Raw genomic sequence first — 18,310 nt, 5'->3', positions numbered from 1 at the left:
ATAACATGTAGGGGCTGAGTTAGTAATTTAATAAAATCTTACAAAGAAAATTCCTGGCCTGAATGGCTGCATTGGTGTATTACACCAACATTTAAGGAGTTAAGTTCAATATTTTGCAAATACCTCTAAAAAAATAGGATGGAGGAAAAAACTGCCCAATTCATTCCATGAAACCAATATTATTTTGATACCAAAAACAGACAAAGACATCACATAAAAACTACAGACCAACATTCCATATAAATACAAAAATTCTCAACAAATGCTAGAAAACAGAACCAAGCAACATATGAAAAGGATTCTATAATGGCCAAGTGATATTTATCCATGGAATGTAAGGTTGGTCTAATATAAGAAAATTGGTCAATCAATATATTAGAGATTAAAGGCCAAAACCCAGATGACCATCTCAACATACACATAAAAGTCACTGGACAGAATCTATTACCCTTTCATGACAAAAACACTGAGCAAACAAGGGTAGAAAGGAACTTCCTCTGCCTGATAAAGAACATTTGGGAAAAACTCATGACTAACATCATAATTAATGGTGAAAGACTGAATGCTTTCCCTTGAAACCTGGAACAAGACAAAATTGTCCTCTTTTACAATGCCTATTCTACACTATATTGGAAGTTGTAGTAAGTGGAAATAATTGAGAAAAAAAAAAAAAAGAGGCACCAGATTGGAAATGGAGAAATAAAACTCCTGCCATTCACAGATGATATAATCTTGTTATAGAAGAAACTAAAGAACACACACACACAAACATAACTATAAGAACTTGTTATAAATAAGTTCAGGAAAATCGCATATATGAGACAGATATATAAAATCAATTGTATTTCAGTTCATTTGAAATAAACAATCCAGAAATAAAATTAAGAAGTGTATGTACAGTAGCATCAAAAGAATAAAATACTTAGGAATAAATTTAAGAAACGCAAGAGGTGTGCACTAAGAACTACAAAACATTGTTGAAAGAAATTGAAGAAAATCTAAATAAATGGAAACATATCCCATGTTCATAGATCGGAAGAGTTAATATAAGATGGTGGTACTCTGAAAATTGATTGACAGATTCCATCCATTCCTATCAAAACACCAGCTACCTGTGTTCACAGAAATTTACAAAGCCAATTCTAAAATTCACATGGAAATGAAAGGGACCCAGAGTAATCAAAATAATCCTTAAAAATAACAAAGGTAAAAGACTTTCACTTCTCTGTTTCAAAACTTACTACAAACCGTGGCAATCAGGAAAGTGTGGTACTTACCTAAAGATAGACAAATAGATCAATGGAGTAGAACTGAGATTTGACAAACCCTTACATTACAGTGCATTTATTTTTAACAAGTGCACTACCACAATCCAGTAGGAAAAGAATAATCTTTTCAACATTATTACTGAAACAAGTGATATTCATATGGAAAACCATCAAGTTGGTTTTTAGTAAAAAACCAACCTCACACTGTATGTAAACATTAACTCAAAACAGGTCATAGACTAAATGTAAGAGCTTAATCTATAAAACTCTTAGAAGAAAACTTAGGAGGAGAATTTTTGTGACCTTAACTTAAGCATGGTTTCAAAGTTATGAGTGTCAAAACTTAAAAATAAGCAAATTAGACTTCATAAGTATTGAAACTTTTATGCATCAAGGCACATCATTAAAAAAGACAATGCACAAAATGTGATAAAATATTTGCAAATAATATATCTGATTAGATACTTGGTTCCAACACATTAATAAGGTATTATAAATCAATTTTTAAAAAGACAAATGAGTGGGCAAAGGATCTGAATGAATATTTCTCTAAAGAAGATATACAAATGACCATAAACCCAAGAAAAGTTGATCCAGCATCATTAGTCATTAGAGCAATTTAAATCAAAACCACAATGAGATACTACTTCACACCCATAATGATGATTAAAATCAAATAAACAGTCAGTGATAATGGTAAAGATATGGAGAAATTGGAATTCTCTTACATAGCTAGTGGAATTGTAAAATAGAACAGCTGTTTTGGAAAACAGTTTGGAAGTTCCTAAAAATGTTAAAGAGAATTATTATGTGACCTAGTGATTTCACTCCTAAGTATATATCCAAGGGAAATGAAAATATATGTCCACACAATAACTTTGCATGAATGATTATAGCAGCATTATTATCAGTAGCCAAAATGTGGAAACAACCTAACTTCCTGTTCCTACCTGCTGAATGGATTGACAAAATGTGGTATATCCATGAAATGGAATATTTTTGCGATAAAAAATGAAGTACTAATACATACTACAACATGGATAAACTATGAAAACACAATAAAGGAAAGAAGGTAGTAACAAAATACTATATATTATATTCCATCTGTATGAAATAGGCAGATGAGCCAAATACAAAGACATAGAAAGTAGATTAGTGGTTGCCAGGGACTGACAGGAAGGGGAAGTGAAAAGTGACAGCTGATAGATACAGGATTTGGGGGTTTGGGCTTTTCTTTTTTTTTTTTTAGGTCATGAAAGTATTCTAACATTAAATAGTGGTGGTAGTTGGACAATGCTGTGGATATGAAAAAAAAAACCCATTGAATTGTTTCTTAAAAGGGTGAATGTTATGAATATAAATTATTTCTCATTGAAGCTTGTGTGTGTGTGTGTGTGTGTGTGTGTGTGTGTGTGTGTGTGTTATCCCTTGCCTGGGTTTGTCATAATGAGAGATGCCTGGAGATCTGAGATCCCTGGGAGTGACCTTTGTGAGAACATGCAGGCATATAGGAAACTACCATCAAAATAACAGAAAATTTGGGTTTGCTTGGTTGGTACTAATTTATATTTTGCCTTTATCCTAAAATAAAATTTCTTGATAACTTGCTGCTCAAAAGAAGGGAATGGAAATAATATTCATCACAATTCATATTCATTCATTGTGAAATTGGGTTGCCTGGGAGAAACCAAATATGAAATTGGTTTGGCCTGCTGAGGAAGTTTGCATCTCTTGTAATCCTTTGGGGATAAAATCATAAGTTTGTAATACTACCCTGTCCAAAAATAACTATAATATCAAATAATTTTGCCACATTTCTGATAATATAGTACATTTCAGATAATACCATAATAGCTCCTACTTCCCCATTTATTTCCCTACTGGACTGGGAGCTTCTTGAGGATAGGGGTCTTATGATACTTTTTGTTATGATACTTACTTTTGATTCCCTGTACCTAACAATGACAAGTACACAGAAGGTGTCCGATATGTTTTTCCAAGTATTTAAATGACATGATATTTTAGACCTGATAGTTATTAAAATCTTATAAAATTCATTTATTCCAAGGCTTTAAAAATACTTCATAACCTAAGAGATATTAGAAGAAATGGGACTTCTGCTCCTGGCAATAGCAGGTTAACTGGTACTGGACCTACCCCACCCCTAACACAAAAAGTTATAAAACTGAACAAAATAATTTGAAACAAATGTTTTTAGACTTTGGACCACAGGCAGCACAGTATTCTGATCCCTGAGAAAGGAAAACAAAAAAATGAACCCCTTAATTACTTCAGCTTTCTGACTGGAAAGAACTTTCCAAATCAAGGCCCAAGAAGGGAGATCTCAACAGAGTACTCAGCTGTGGAAGCAGAGATTATAATTAAAGGCAGCAGAAAATTTGCTGAGCAGATTTCCAAAGGAGGGCACTATCCAGAGAAGGATCATCATAAGTCTGCATACAGATCCTTTGAGATCTTTGGCTTAATATTACACTGCATTTACACAAGGGGAACCTCCACAACAGGTGGTGGAGGATCAATTTTGGGGAATGGTGGGTTGAACAGAAATTCCAGAGGTTCCTCAGTAGTAGGATTTCTCATCAGCCAGAGTGGAGACACCTTGCTGAACACCCCCAGCATTCATTGAGACCTTAGAAAGGCCACAGATTAGAAGTAGAGAAATTTGAGACCTATTCTCACAAAGCTTCAAAATAAGCCTTAGAGTGATCAAAGTGATCTGCTGGAAAAACAAACGCCTTTCAAAACAAAACCAAACACTCTTTAAAGGAAGTAAGCAAAAGCTAGATTCTCAACAGTGTAGCAACCTCAACATCCACCAATTAAACAAATTACTAGAAAATAACAAGTAAAAATATTACTAAATGTGTGAAGAATGGAGAATATGATCCATTTTAAGAGGAATGAAACAGTCAATGAAATAAGACACAGAAATTACTGAGTAGATGAAATTAGCTCCCAGGTTTTAAAATAGCTGTTACAAGTGATCTAAAGAATTTAAAGGAAAACATGAATATAATGATAAAAAGAATGGAAAATACAAGAAAAGAGCCAAGTGGAATTTATAAAGATGAAAAATGCAACATCTGAAATATAAAATTTACTAGTTTGGCTTAAAAGTAGATTAGCTACTGCAAAGGAAAACACTGATGAACTTAAAATTATTATAATAGACACTGTCAAAACCAAAGCACAAAGATTATCTGTATGCACTAATAACAGAGCATAAGTACTTTGATTGCTATAATAAGTAGACCAAAATGATTAAGAATATAGAAGATTTGAGAAACTTTATCAACCATATCAACCTATTTGACATTTATAGAACACTGCACACAACAATAGCAAAATGCCCAATATTTTCAAGAGGCTTGTTCACCAATATAGACCACCTGCTAGACATTAAAAGAAGTCTCGCTAAATATTTAAGGATTAAAATCATACAAAGTATTTTCTCTGAAAAAAGAATTACTAATCAATAACCTAAAAAATCCGGAAAATTCCAAGTACTTGGAAATTAAGCAACACAATTCCATTTAGCCCTGTAATCAAAGAAAATTCAAAACAAGGAAAAGAAAAGATTTTTAAATAAATAATAAGAGCATAACATTACAGTTTCTGGGATGCAGTTCACACAGTAGCAGGCCGGAAATATTTTAACAGACTCTTCATAAAAAAACAATAAATGTTGGCCAAAAAAGCACATGAAAACATGGTAGTATCACTGGTCATTAGGGAAATAACAATTGAAACCATAGGGAAATGCTCTTTCACACCTACTGGACTGGTTAAAATTTAGAAGGCTGACAATACAAAGTGTTGACAAGGGTGTGGAGAAAATGGATCTTTCAGACACCACCGCTTAGAGTATAAAATGGTGCAGCCACTTTGGAAAACAGTTCGTGTTTTTATCAAGTTAAGCATGCATGTACCATATGACCCAGTGATTTTGCTTCTGCATATGTACCAAAAAAGAAAAAGAAAGCATATGCCTCCATAAAGACTTCATACAAATGTTTACAGCAGCTTTATTCATAAGAGCCCAAAACTGAAAGTGAGGCAAATGTCTAGTCACGGATAAATAAAGCAACGGTGGTGTGTACAGTGGAAGACTACTAAAGCGATGTAAACGCAAGAATGAGGAAGCACGCAGCAACATTGATGGATCTCAGACACATTACGCTGAGTGAAATCGGCCAGATAAAGAATATCTTTTATAAGTTTCTGCTGATATGTCTAGAACAGACAAAAACAATCTGTGGTGAATATTTCTTTAAAAATAGAGTAGTGGCTGTCTTTGAGGAAGTAGATGAGCATTGGAGAAGAGACACAAGCAGCATTCTGGGTATCAGAAATTGGGTGTAGGCATTTAAAAAAAACTTTTTGAACTTTCAAACTTGTGTTCATTTTGCTGTATTTAAGTTATACATCAATTTTAAAAAATATTTTATTTATTTATTTTTTAAAGATTTTATTTATTTATTCATGAGAGACAGAGAGAGAGAGAGGCTGGGTGGGGTGGGGCGGGGGGTAGCAGTAGCAGAGACACAGACAGAGGGAGAAGCAGGCTCCATGCAGGGAGCCTGATGCACGACTCGATCATGGGACTCTAGGATCACGCCCTGGGCCAAGGCAGGTGCTAAACCGCTGAGCCACCCAGGGATCCCTAAAAAACATTTTAAATAGCAGAGATGAGTGTGTCAGTTCACTCTTTACTTTCCAAAAAAAAATGTAAAATAGCAACAACAAAAGCTTATGTTATCATCACGGCATGCAAAAGAAATATTTTAGTGGATAAAGGAGGACAACACCTTAGAAAGAAGGTAACTCTTTAAAGAATTTAGCAATGTCAATAACTATGTTCTCATTTCACCAGTGACTTGAAAATTTCCTCATTGGCTGACATGCTCTGTGGGGCCAGCTGTAGCCATTTGTTCTAGTTAAGCCAGAGTTGTCAGATATTAGCAAATAAAAGTACAGGACACTATGTTTGCGTAGGACAGATACTGGCAAATACTGCATAGAACATACTTACAGTAAAATATTATCCATGGTAATTCACATTAACTGGGTGATCTGTATTTGGTTGGAGCAATCTAAGTTAAATTCCTCTAGATGGGAGCCCAGAAATGTTAAGAGATTTTCTCAAAACCTAACTTAAAAAAAAAAAAGTTTCAGTTAGTACCCTGGCTTTCTCTTCTGCAGCTTAGTGTTTGGGGTTGGTAAAATGAATGGTCAATTTTTTTGGAGCAGAATTATGAAACAGGAGCTCCCTTCTGAAATTATGCTAAATTATGTTTTTCACTTAGAGGTACAGCAATGCAATCAGTCACAAACGTCAATCCAATGGCACCATGGAGGCATATTCAATGAGTACTTTTCTGTATTTCAATTTATGAAGCCAGCATTATCCTCCTCTTTAAATGGGGGTAATAGTAGTACAGAACTCACAGTTTTATTCTGCAGATTAAATGAGGTAACACATGTCAATCATGCCGCACATGGTGTGGCCCTTGGCAGTAGCCCAGTAAATAGTTATGGCTACTGCTTTTCCTTTTCCAATCTTATTCTTCAGTGTTAGTTTTCTTATTACTTATTTAAAAATGTGTGCACCACTTTTTAAAATAATTTTTTATTCCTTTATGTTAGAGAGTGATATGGGGGTGGAAGCAGAGGGAGAGACCGTCTCAAGCAGACTTCGTGCAGAGCGTGGAACCCGATGCAGGGCTCAGTCTCAGGACCCTGAGATCATGACCTGAGCTGAAACCGAGAGTCAGACATTTAACCGAATGAGCCACCCAGGTGCCCCCAAAGTGTACACATATTAAAGAATATCGCCTCTACCTCAAAACACATTTAAAGGACTCAGCTACATGAGGATCATGTGTGTGGATTCAAAGTATGGCACAGAATTAATTTCATTAACTAGAAAAATATTGCAACCTATAATACTCAGATAATAAGCACTGTACGTATTAGGCCTTTTGAGTTTTCCTTTCACTTATAATAAAATATCAAACCTTCTGCCATGCCTAAGTGATCCAAATGCTCTTTCTGTCGACTCCAACATCATCCTTGTGACTCTCCTCCTCACTCACTCTTTGGAACCACTAAGGGTTTTGTTTTGTTTTTCTTGTTTGGATCACATAATCTTCTTTCATGCTGTTCCCTCTGCCCAGAATGCTTTTCCTTGTATTCCTTCTGTATAAGGCTCTTTCGCATCCCTTATGTCTCACATAAATGCCTCTGTCTCAGGGGACCTCCTGGGGCCACTCCAGTGAACCCCCCCTCCGTTAGTCTCCCTCTTAACCCCTTATTTATGACCTTGAAGGCCTATATTCTTATCTGGGAACATTCTGTTTATAGATCTGTTTGCCCATTAGTTACCATCTCACCCTAGAAGGTGGTCTCCAAGAAGACTGGGTTATGGGGGCACAATGTCTTCTTCTTGGTCCTTGACACTTGGCACCGGGCTTCCTACCATCTGAGGAGGAAAGGACCGCTTCCTGCTCTGTGTCTCCACACCCCCACCCACCCCTTCTCTTGCACTTTTTCCGAGAGGCTCTCCTGACCCTCATTCTTAGGTCTGGGCCTTTACACACCTGCAGTTAGCTGCTAACACACACTACAGTTTATAATCATACAATCATTTGTGTGATGAGTTGAATAGTTGAGTAGTTGAGTAGTATCATCTCTTCCATGCTCCCCATGGCTCTGCTCAGGGTCCATCTGTTGACCTCTGCAACCTTGGCATGTTTCGTAGTACCTAACACTAAGATTAGAAACATATGGGATTGATACTCTTTTGGTCATTTTGACCTATTAAAATGACAATTTCACTGGCTCACACTAAAGTCTTCAATACACGACTTTTCCTTCTGAAATGGTACTAAACTCTGCTTTCCCTTTGGAATCCTGGCAAAGTCCACTTCCTGGTAGACTTGGATCCCCTTGGGCTGTAGAGAATGGCAAAGGAACAACACAAGGCTACGTACTCAGCTGGGTCAGGCACAGACAAACAAAAAAACTAGCCAGTATGAAAACAACATGGCCCTTCTCCTCTTGCCACATCCCTTCATCTACACCCACCACCCTCCAGCTGCTACTGGAGCAGAAGCAGTAAAGGAAACAGTGTCTGTGGAATATTCTGGAGGGGGAGGTGTCTTGCTGTACCTGGCTATAGAGGGTCACTGCCAGGGCAAGTTGTACTTTTCTGTGATCTTTGTTATTTTGTCCACATCTCTGTTACTATTAGAGGGGTCAGCTGTGTGAGAAAGCCAGGGAGCCTGGACATTGTTAAGCACCAAATTCTGTTTAATATATATTTCATATGGGCATATTTCTTGCATCTAAAAAAAGTCAAATGCCATAACAAACATCTTCATATCCCACATTTCCTTTTTGTGGACTGTGTTTGTTCTGTTACCGTCTTTACGTGGACTTCCTATCTCCCCATATCATTTTTCAACAACCTCGTACTCCTCTCTCCGCTTTCTCCCACTCTCCACATTTCTCCCCTCTCTGCTGGAAGAGAGAGTCTTTGGTCCATAGAAAGTGTCCTCAACTTTAATCTACCAGCACTGTTCACATTAATAAGGAATTTTTCTTACTCACCCTTGAGCTATACCATGGGATCAACCCGTCACCCTCTTGACCTCTTCTGGGAGTAGAATTAATAATACACACACTTTGCCCTATGATGTTTTATCTTGGGGGTTGGCTTGGTGGTGTATTTCCACTCTTCTCTGTTGTGTCTGATTCAATGTCAGGGCAATTCGAACTATGGGATATATCTCCGCCTGCCACTATTTGTCAGGATCTGTTTGGAACGAAGAGGCCAGGAAGAGAGGCTTTAAATGAGCAAAATGAATGAAGGAGGAAAGAAGCCAGTACATAAACAACAGAGATTTTACTGCGGTTAAATGGGAGACTGTGATCAGATGGAAGCTGATTAATATTTTCAATGTTTATCAACGATGATTAGTGATGGGATAATTGTCATGGATGAGTATCTTCAGCCTAGAATCCTGGCAGCCCTGCTCCAGGCAACAAATATTCAATATGATTACCAGATTAATAAGATATATTCCATGAATACCACTGCAGGTCTTATGCAGTGATTTAACACCGTCAAAAAAAAAAAAAAAAGCAAAAACCAAACAAGACAGTAATTCCCCTGATAGAAGAGATCTCCATTTGCCGTGTCCTGAGTTATAATTGCTTTGTTCATTTGGATGTCCTCAGGATTATATAATTTGGGGAGAGAGCTTGCAGATGGCTATTTTCAAAAACTACTCAAATGGTGCTCAAGTCTCAAATTATCCTAGGATATGATGTGAATTTGGGGAGACAGGCATGGGAGGTAAGTTATTTAGTAAACAGTGCATTCTTTTTTGGCCTCCTAGCATCTGAAACCATTGCCCTTGTTTGGGGAATACCATCTTATTTAATAGATCCTGCCTCCTAATATGCAAGCTCAGAATTCCAGACACTTGCTTCTTTAACTGCCCTTGAAGCTCAGTAGAGAGCCTCTGCCTCAGCAGGCACATGACCTAGGCGCTACAGCTCAGACATCTGGCTCCAGACATTCATTTTGAAGCTAGTAACATATTTATAGGAAAACAAGGATCTCGCAGATGCCATTTTCATGCGGCTGGCAGCCGTCAGTGGTTCCATGTGGTTTCCAGAAGCAACAGTGGCCTTAGCAATAGACTCCCGTGTCCAGCTTGAGTGATGTGGATGGTATGAACCAGCGTCAGTGCAGCCTAAGTGGAGGCACTGTGTTATCTCCATGGGGCCACTCCCACTGTGCCATTTGGAGAATTTGTTCCTAGCTGCCATAGGCTCCAAGCCTGGTTTCCCCAGACCATTTAGAGCTTATGTGAGCTGTGATGTAACCTTTAGTAAGATAGCTAGAGCTGATATCTGTTACTTATAACTCACACCTTGACTGATACGAAGCCAAAGATAGACTGAGAAGTGATTTGGCTGATGTATTAGGTTTTTAAGGCTGCTTTACAAATTAGCACAAGCTTAATGGCTGAAAACAACAAACATTGATCATCTCACCTTTTTCACGGGGCAAGAGTCAAGGCACAGGATAGCTGGATCCTCTGCTCACGATCTCAAAAAGCTGTGATCAAGATGTTGGCTGAATTGCATTCTTATCAGAGGCTTAATTGAGATTTGCATTCATGCACCTTTAGGCTTTTGGCAGAGTTCATTTCCTTGTCGCCCTGGGATTCGTGGCAGCTTGTTTCTTCAAGTTCAGCAAGAGAAAGAATCTTTAACCTTTACACATTCCTCAAAGCAGATCACCTGCTTTGGTCAGGCTCACCCAGATAATCTCCCTTTGGAGGTATTTAAAGTCAGCTTACTGGGTGCTTAAGTTACATTGGTAAAATTCTTCCATCTTTGCCATGTGAGGTAATTTAATCACAAGAGGAGTATCTTGTCACTTCCGCCATGGTCTGTTGGTATGAAGCAAGTGACATGTTCCTGTCCACTCTCGTGGAGGGGATTACACGAGGTTATTGGTCTTGAGGGCTCATCTTAGAAATCTGCCTTCGACAATTGTGTTCATACACATTGCATCTTTGGACAGGTGAACTTACCATTTTAAATTAAGGCTGCACTGATAATGATTCCTAATGAAATCCTCCTTGAGAAATTGGGGCACTTCACTAAATCCTGCCTTGAAGGAGGATTTTGTTTTGAGTCAACAGACTGTCCTCTGAATTAGATGATGCTTTTGGCTTACAAAGTTTATTCAAAAGCTGATACAATTTTGTCATATGGCTACGGCTCTACTAGACCTGTGCTATGTTTAAATTATCGGAGAATAATTAAATTTTAGGTTAGAATTTCAGAGAATCTGTGGGTTATTACTATTTGGGGAACTTAACCTGTGATTGGCTGGCTTGTTCTAATAAAAGTTCCTCCTCTACCCAGTTAAGGTATCCTGCAAAAGTGAAGCCATCTTCCCTTGAGCAGCCTGTCTGGTTCTGTTTCATGCAGTTACTGTTCCATATACTTGGATCTGCTTATAGAATTACAGTCCTCATTGGAAAAGGCTGAGGTAGTACTGCTCAAAACACCCACACGCTGCTGGGACATTAACCCCTCTTCCCTTGCCCCCTACACCATGTTGGCATCTTGACCGTGGCTTCACCTTGACTTCAGATCTGGAGTGTGCAACCTCTTACCCTTGCTCTTCTCTGCATTGAAAGCCTTTCTTTTCTCTATGAGGCATAGAGGTGGTGGGAGTTGGCTATAAGCTTTGCTTTTATTTTTACCTCTTTCTGGTGAATTCACATTCCCTAAGGGCCCACACAATTAGAACAAAATAACTTGCTCTTTACTTTGCAAAGAAATAGATTATTTTTTTTAACTAGGCTGGAAATGGTAGGAGGTAAGTCAAAGTTGTTTCCTGAAGTGTGATAGCAAAAACATTAGTTTGGACAGTCACAATCTTCTGGCGTTTTTAAGACTGTTATTCCCTGGGTGTGAGATGTCTGGCATTCATTTCAAAGGCAAATAAATGTGTATCATTCTAATTTCTGTGAGAATTCATTCATTAAAATATTAACAATGTTTAGCTAGACAGGGAATTAAGTTTTGTTTGTGTGTTTTTTAAAGATTCATCCACTTATTTGAGTGAGAGAGAGAGAAAGAAAGAGACACAAGTTGGGGAAGAGGCAGAGGGTGAGAATCTCAAGCAGCCTCCCTGCTGAGTGCAGAACCTGGTGCAGGCTCAATCTCAGGACTCATGAGATCTCCACCCATGACATCATGACCCATGACATCATGACCTGAGCTGAAGCCAAGAGCTGGATGCTTAATGGACTGAGCCACCCCAGCGCCCCATTGTTTTTATGTTCTGAGGCTTTCTTCCTCCTGTATTTGCACTTCTCTACTAATTTTTTCTTTCGTTAAATGCAAGTTCAAGTCTTAGTCTGAAGATACAAGCAAGCAGACAAAGCTTTTTGTTCCCCGTGTGCTACTGCCTAGGCTCACATCTTACCTATGTAGTCAAATTCTTCAAGGAGGGGATCCCTGGGTTGCCCAGTGGTTAAGCGCCTGCCTTCGGCCCAGGGCATGATTCGGGAGTCCTGGGATCGAGTCCCACATCAGGCTACCTGCATGGAGCCTGCTTCTCCCTCTGACTCTCTCTCTCTCTCTCTCTCACTTTCTCTCTCTGTGTGTGTCTCTCATAAATAAATAAATAAATAAATAAAATCTTTAAAAAAAATTCTTCAAGGAGTCTACAAAATTCTCTATCTTTGACCTATCATTTGCAACCCACATTGGTCAGAGTCTGGCCCTGCTGATGATTGAAACTGCTCTAAAATTTGGCCCTATAACTTCCAGATTACTTAATTGATGGGCACATTCAGTCTTCATTTTTTTACATCATTGGATATTGATGCCCTCTTCTCTCTTGACTCTCAAAGACAATTAACTTCTGGCTTTCCTATCTTTTGATGTCTTTCTTCTCCACTCTGCCCCACCCCACCCTGTTCTTATTCCAGAATTGTGACTTTGTCCTTCTTTTCTTATGCTGCATGATCTTTTAGAGATTTTTCATATGTTCTGTTCTTATCAATCACATTTTTACCAATGACTTCCTTCCCCAGAAAGAATTAACTGATACTTGAGTTTTGTACAAATGTTTTCTTCCTCTTCTTTATGATTTTCTCACTTTTATTCCTATCCTGATATTAGTTTGCTGAAGCTGCCGTATAACATACCATAGACTGAGTGACCCAAGCCACAGAAATTTATTTTGTCACAGTTCTGCGAGCTAGAAGTCCAACACCAAGTTGTCAGCAGGTTTGATTTCTCTTTAGGCTACTCCCCTTGGTTTGCAGATGGTTATCTTTTCACTGTGTCCTCCCATGAGCTTTCCTATGCACACAGGTATCTCTGGTGTCTGTGTGCCTCCCAATCCCCTCTTCTCATAAGGACACTGGTTAGACTGAATTAGGGCCCTTACAGCCTCATTTGAACTTAATCACTTCCTTAAAGGCCCTGTCTCAAATATAGTACATTCTTTTTCTTTTTTAAAGAGTGTATTTATTTGTTTGAGAGAGAGAGAAAGAAAGAGCGCATGCATGAGCAGGGTGAGGGGCAGAGGGAGAAGCAGGCTTCCTGCTGAGAAGGGAGCCCAATGCGAGGCTTGCTCCCAGATCCTGGGACCATGACCTGAGCCGAAGGCAGATGCTTAACTGACTGAGACACCCAGATGTCCCCAAGTACAGTTATATTCTAAGGTGCTGGGGGTTAGGGCTTCAACATATGAATTTTGGTCTTTTTGAGATATTCATCTACTTCACTCATATCAATTATTTTTTATCAGTGACTGACTGCCTTCCTTACTGAGAGATAGCTGCTACTTAAATTTTGTGTAACTGCTTTCTTGCTTTTCTTTATAGTTTCACCACATTTGTTTATATCCTAAGTAATATTTTGTTTATTTTTGAACTTTATACATATGGAATCAAATAATTACTATTCATGATAACTTGTATCTTTCCTCTAACATTAGTTTTTAAAGACTCATATATGCTGATGCTTTCATTCATTTTCACCATTATTGAGTATTTCATTATATAAATAAATGGCAATAAATGCATTCACTTTATAGTTCCTGGACAGTTATTTTTCCTACCATTTTTGACTATTAGGAATCCTACTACTATAAACAGTCTAGCATGTCTCTTTTGGTGCCTAAGGGTTTGTTTAAGAGTGAAATTTGAAGATCGAAGGATAGATGCATGTTCAACTTTTCCAGATAATGCGAAACTTTTCCAAATACATTGAGTCTATTGATGGTTTTCCTATCAGTAAATTAGATTATTTTGTTCTACACCCTCATCAACTCTGGGTATTATCCAGTGTTATAACCTTGCCCATCTATATTTTAACATATTTTGAATCAAATCATAAACTCTTTTGTAAGAAGAGAATGGTGCTTATCATTGACCTTGCCACTGAAATTAGGACTTGGAGATTCTAAGGATCCCAATTCCTTCTCTGGCTAGTTTTGAAATACCAAATTAGGCCTATTATTCAGGCAATTTAATTCAATTTAACTTTTTGTCTGAGATATCCATGGTAAGGGGATTAGAATATGGCTCAAGCCCTATTAACTGTACCTAGCTAATTTTCTAAATTCTCCAAAACACTTTTCATGAGAGTAAACAGCTTTTGATAGTTTTGTTTCAAATGAATTTTGTGTTAAATTTAAAGACACGTTAAAATAGCCAATATTTTTCTTTATTTGTTTCCTATTCCTTTCTCAGAGATCTTTGAAAACAACTTAATAATGCAAACCGAAACATTACTTTGGGAACAACTATCAGAGAAATGTTTATCAATTGGATAAGTAGAAAGTTATAAAACAAAACTTTTGGGCTAGGACCTAATTCAGGTAGGAAAGTGTTCCAAATGACTTAAAATTTCCAAGTCGTATAAAATGACAGGGTGGAAAATACTGCCAGTGGTCTGCATTTTCTTTCAAAAGAAGACTTACAATGTAAACCAAAATAAGCTGCATTACTATTTTCTAAAAATTTTATGAAAAATAAAATTGAGTTGTGGCTCTCTCTCTCAAGTTGAAATGATGTCTTTAAAAAGTATTAATTTACTCCGGTTTTTAACTTGATGTTTCCTAGTCTTATTTTTTTGTTGTTGTGTTGTTTAGTTTTGTCGTGGCATATTAACATATTTATTTGTCTGTTTCTCAGATAGTTACTATTAATGGAAATATATCTCCTTCTAATTGTTGTGACTAATAAGTAAAAGTCATAAAATCAATCATATTTTTCTTTTTATTCATTTGTATTTTGCACCCTTATTCTTGAGTGGTCCAAAAGGGTAGAGATGGAGATAAACTGTTTTGATGATATTACCATGCATTTAATATGGTTCTGTCCCATTTTCAAAGCACTTCCATATACAAATGAGGAAACTGAGGTCAAGAGAGTTTAAGTGACTTGCCCAACTGCAAAGCAGCTGTTTCTATTTGATAAAAAGTTATAGATCAGAGTGATATTAGTAAGCACCAAGGCCAGAGCGACAATCCTGTGCTCCTGAATCCTTCACTGGTACTTTTTTTTTTTTTTCTGACATTCTAGGCCATTATAGTGAAGCTGATAAACAACATATTGGCTGGTTCTATTTGATTGCAAAAAAATATTACCTTTTGGTTAAAGATTGCACAGTGAAGTGGAAACTTTGTGGGGGGAGAAGATTACTGATACAAGATACCGCCATATACTTTTAGGTAAAACTATATTTTTTGGCTTAATCAATTCTCTGTTTCACTTTGCAGGGGTAGAAATGACCTGTGTCCACCCATTGCACAGAAATGGGCTTGTTCATTCAACAGTAGGTTAACATGAGCAGGTCCTGGTTTAGGGAAAATGACAGTGTCCAACTTGTATGAGATACCAGGTGCTGCTGGGTATTGGGAGCTATAAGAATAAAACCTCAGGGGGTGCCTGGGTGGCTCAGGTGGTTAAGCATCTGCCTTCAGCTCAGGTCATGATCTCCAGGTCCTGGGGTCGAGCGCTGGCATCGGCATTAGGCTTCCTGTTCAGCGAGGAGCCTGCTTCTCCCTCTCGATCTCCCTCTGCCCCTCCCCACCGCTCATTCCCTCTCTCTCTCTCTTGATCTCTCTCTCAGATAAATAACTAAAATCATAAAGAATAAAACCTCAAGATTGTAATACAGTGGGCTATGTGCCAGAGTGTAAGGGATTATAAACAAAGAAGTAATCACCTTTGGAGGAGGAACTGGATATTCACATTTATTGCAGTGATGTCATGTAGCAATAGCCATATTCGGCGACGTCTCCAGAAATTAGCGTTTCTTTAATAAACTCTCAGCATGTGCAGGGTGCACATGCTTGCATATGAATATACTGAGGATGGGGTGGGGTAGACGTGAGTGGGCCAGTAAAGCTGGCAGAGAAAAGGCAAAGCAAAGAAAAAGGTGGTTGAAGAGGCCACAAACGGTGGAGGTGCTCCATCTGCCACTACTGTATTCCTCTTTCTTCCTTCGTCCTCTTCCTTCTCCCTTCCACCGTCTTCTGCTAGGACACAGGGTGTGCAATTTGATCCACAGCCCTTGCTGCACCAGACACGCTCCATTCACCGCCTTTCCCCTCGGCCTTTGGAAACAAGCGCCTTGGCCCTGCTCTGTTTGTCATCAAGAATGAACAGCTCAGAGTAGGAATGTTTCCCAGGCGGGAGGTGAAGGGGTCAGCGTGGACCTCTGGACATTTGCAGTGCTTGGCTTGCAGGCCTGTCCTGTGGAAGGGAGGGTGACTCCCCGCGCTTCTGGCGGCAGCGTGCATGTGTGCCGCAAAGCACCGCTCAGATCATGAGATTGCCTGTCAGGTCATCTGCTGTGAAATCCATTATGAAAAACACCCGGAAACTGAAGCCTGACTTGAAATCCTTAGTTTACTAAATTGCAGAAATTATCTTTGGAAGGTTTTGTCACTTTTATATATTTTTTTTATAAAAAAAAATAATGTTTTCAGTAATGCCTCATGCAAAGTGCTAGTTGAATGAATCTGTCACTGAAACTTCAATTCCAGATTACCACACTGCTAGATCTGCTATTATAAATGAAAACACATCTTTAGAAAGTTCGCAACAGTTTGAAGTAGATGAGCCATTGAAATGCAATAGAAAAATCTACCCTTTACAGATTAGTCAAACAGCGATTGTAGTCCAATATGTAAACACAGTCGTCTCACTGTATTGTCAAGGGAAAATGGTCCTTAATGTGCTACTTCAAGAGCAGGTTAGCATTACCTAAGCCTACAAATAATGATATAAATTATCTTTAAGAATTCTTGGCTTGTGAGTGTGGCACAGAATTCAAAAGCAAATAGAAAAAATCATTGCATTACCAAACTGCTAGACTTTCTTGAGAAGTTGTTTTTTGGGGTTTTTTTGTTTTTGTTTTCTTAATTCCTGCAAGCTCTGAACCGCAGTTTATAGGAGAGTGTTACTGAGCAGTTCTTAAAAATGAGCTTTATCAAAAGAGGCCTAAAAGAGCCGCGTTCTTGAAGTGACAAGATCAAACGTGAATGAGTTCGGTCTTACTTCTAACGCACTATGCTGTTTATAGGGTGGCACTGGGGTACGGTGCCTGTTTTGTTTATTTTTTGCCCCTTCAGAAGATTATTATTTTGTGGCACTTTGCTTTTCCCACTAAAGATCATATTTTCTGAGTCTGCCAAATGAAAAGAAATTGCGTGAAGGAAAAAGAAGTGGAACATAGAATGTGGGAGGCCTGAAAGAAGAGAACCTTGAGAATCCTGGACAAATAAATCAAAATCTCACTGTATTTGAATTTTGCTTCAAGATCAGCTACCTCCACTGAGTTTATAGAGAGTGTGCTTGAAATGATGATTCAACTTGTGAAATTAGCAGAGTTTGGCAAGGAAAGAGACAAAGAAGGAAGGAGTGGGCATGAGAAGGAAAGGAAAAATTTTCTCACATTGTGCCCATCCTGAAGCAAATGCCCTCAGAGGGGACCTGAGCACAGTTCTCCATTCAGATTTCAAGACTGGCCACGGCACGTATCACCAGTATACTATTCTTTTTTTTTTATTTGCATAAAGCAATTACCCCCATGGTCAGTGGCTTCAGAGTTGTCTAGACAACATGCTTCGGATGGTATTGATGACCTCAGATGCACGAGGCTAGCTCTAAATTAGTGATGAGCAGAGCTGGAGGGATATATTATAGTAGTTATAAACCATAAGAAGGTATTTAAATAGATAGATAAGACACATGCAAATCTTTTCATTGCCATGACAACCATCTTGATATAGGTTTTCCATATGTAGCAAGAAGGGCAGAGCAAAAGGCACTGGAAAAATAGCAGGGACCTATAATGAAAATGAACCCTGGCAGGGGATTAGTCCAGATTTTGGTCATTTATTAACTCCTAAGAGAACACAGACTTCCGAGCAATGCACTACGCACCGGGTCAGAGAACCT

Source organism: Canis lupus, chromosome 11, assembly GCF_048164855.1.
Source record: "Canis lupus baileyi chromosome 11, mCanLup2.hap1, whole genome shotgun sequence".
Taxonomy (NCBI): Eukaryota; Metazoa; Chordata; class Mammalia; order Carnivora; family Canidae; genus Canis; species Canis lupus.
The sequence above is the reverse complement of the archived record's forward strand: the minus strand, read 5'-3'. Positions refer to the sequence as shown.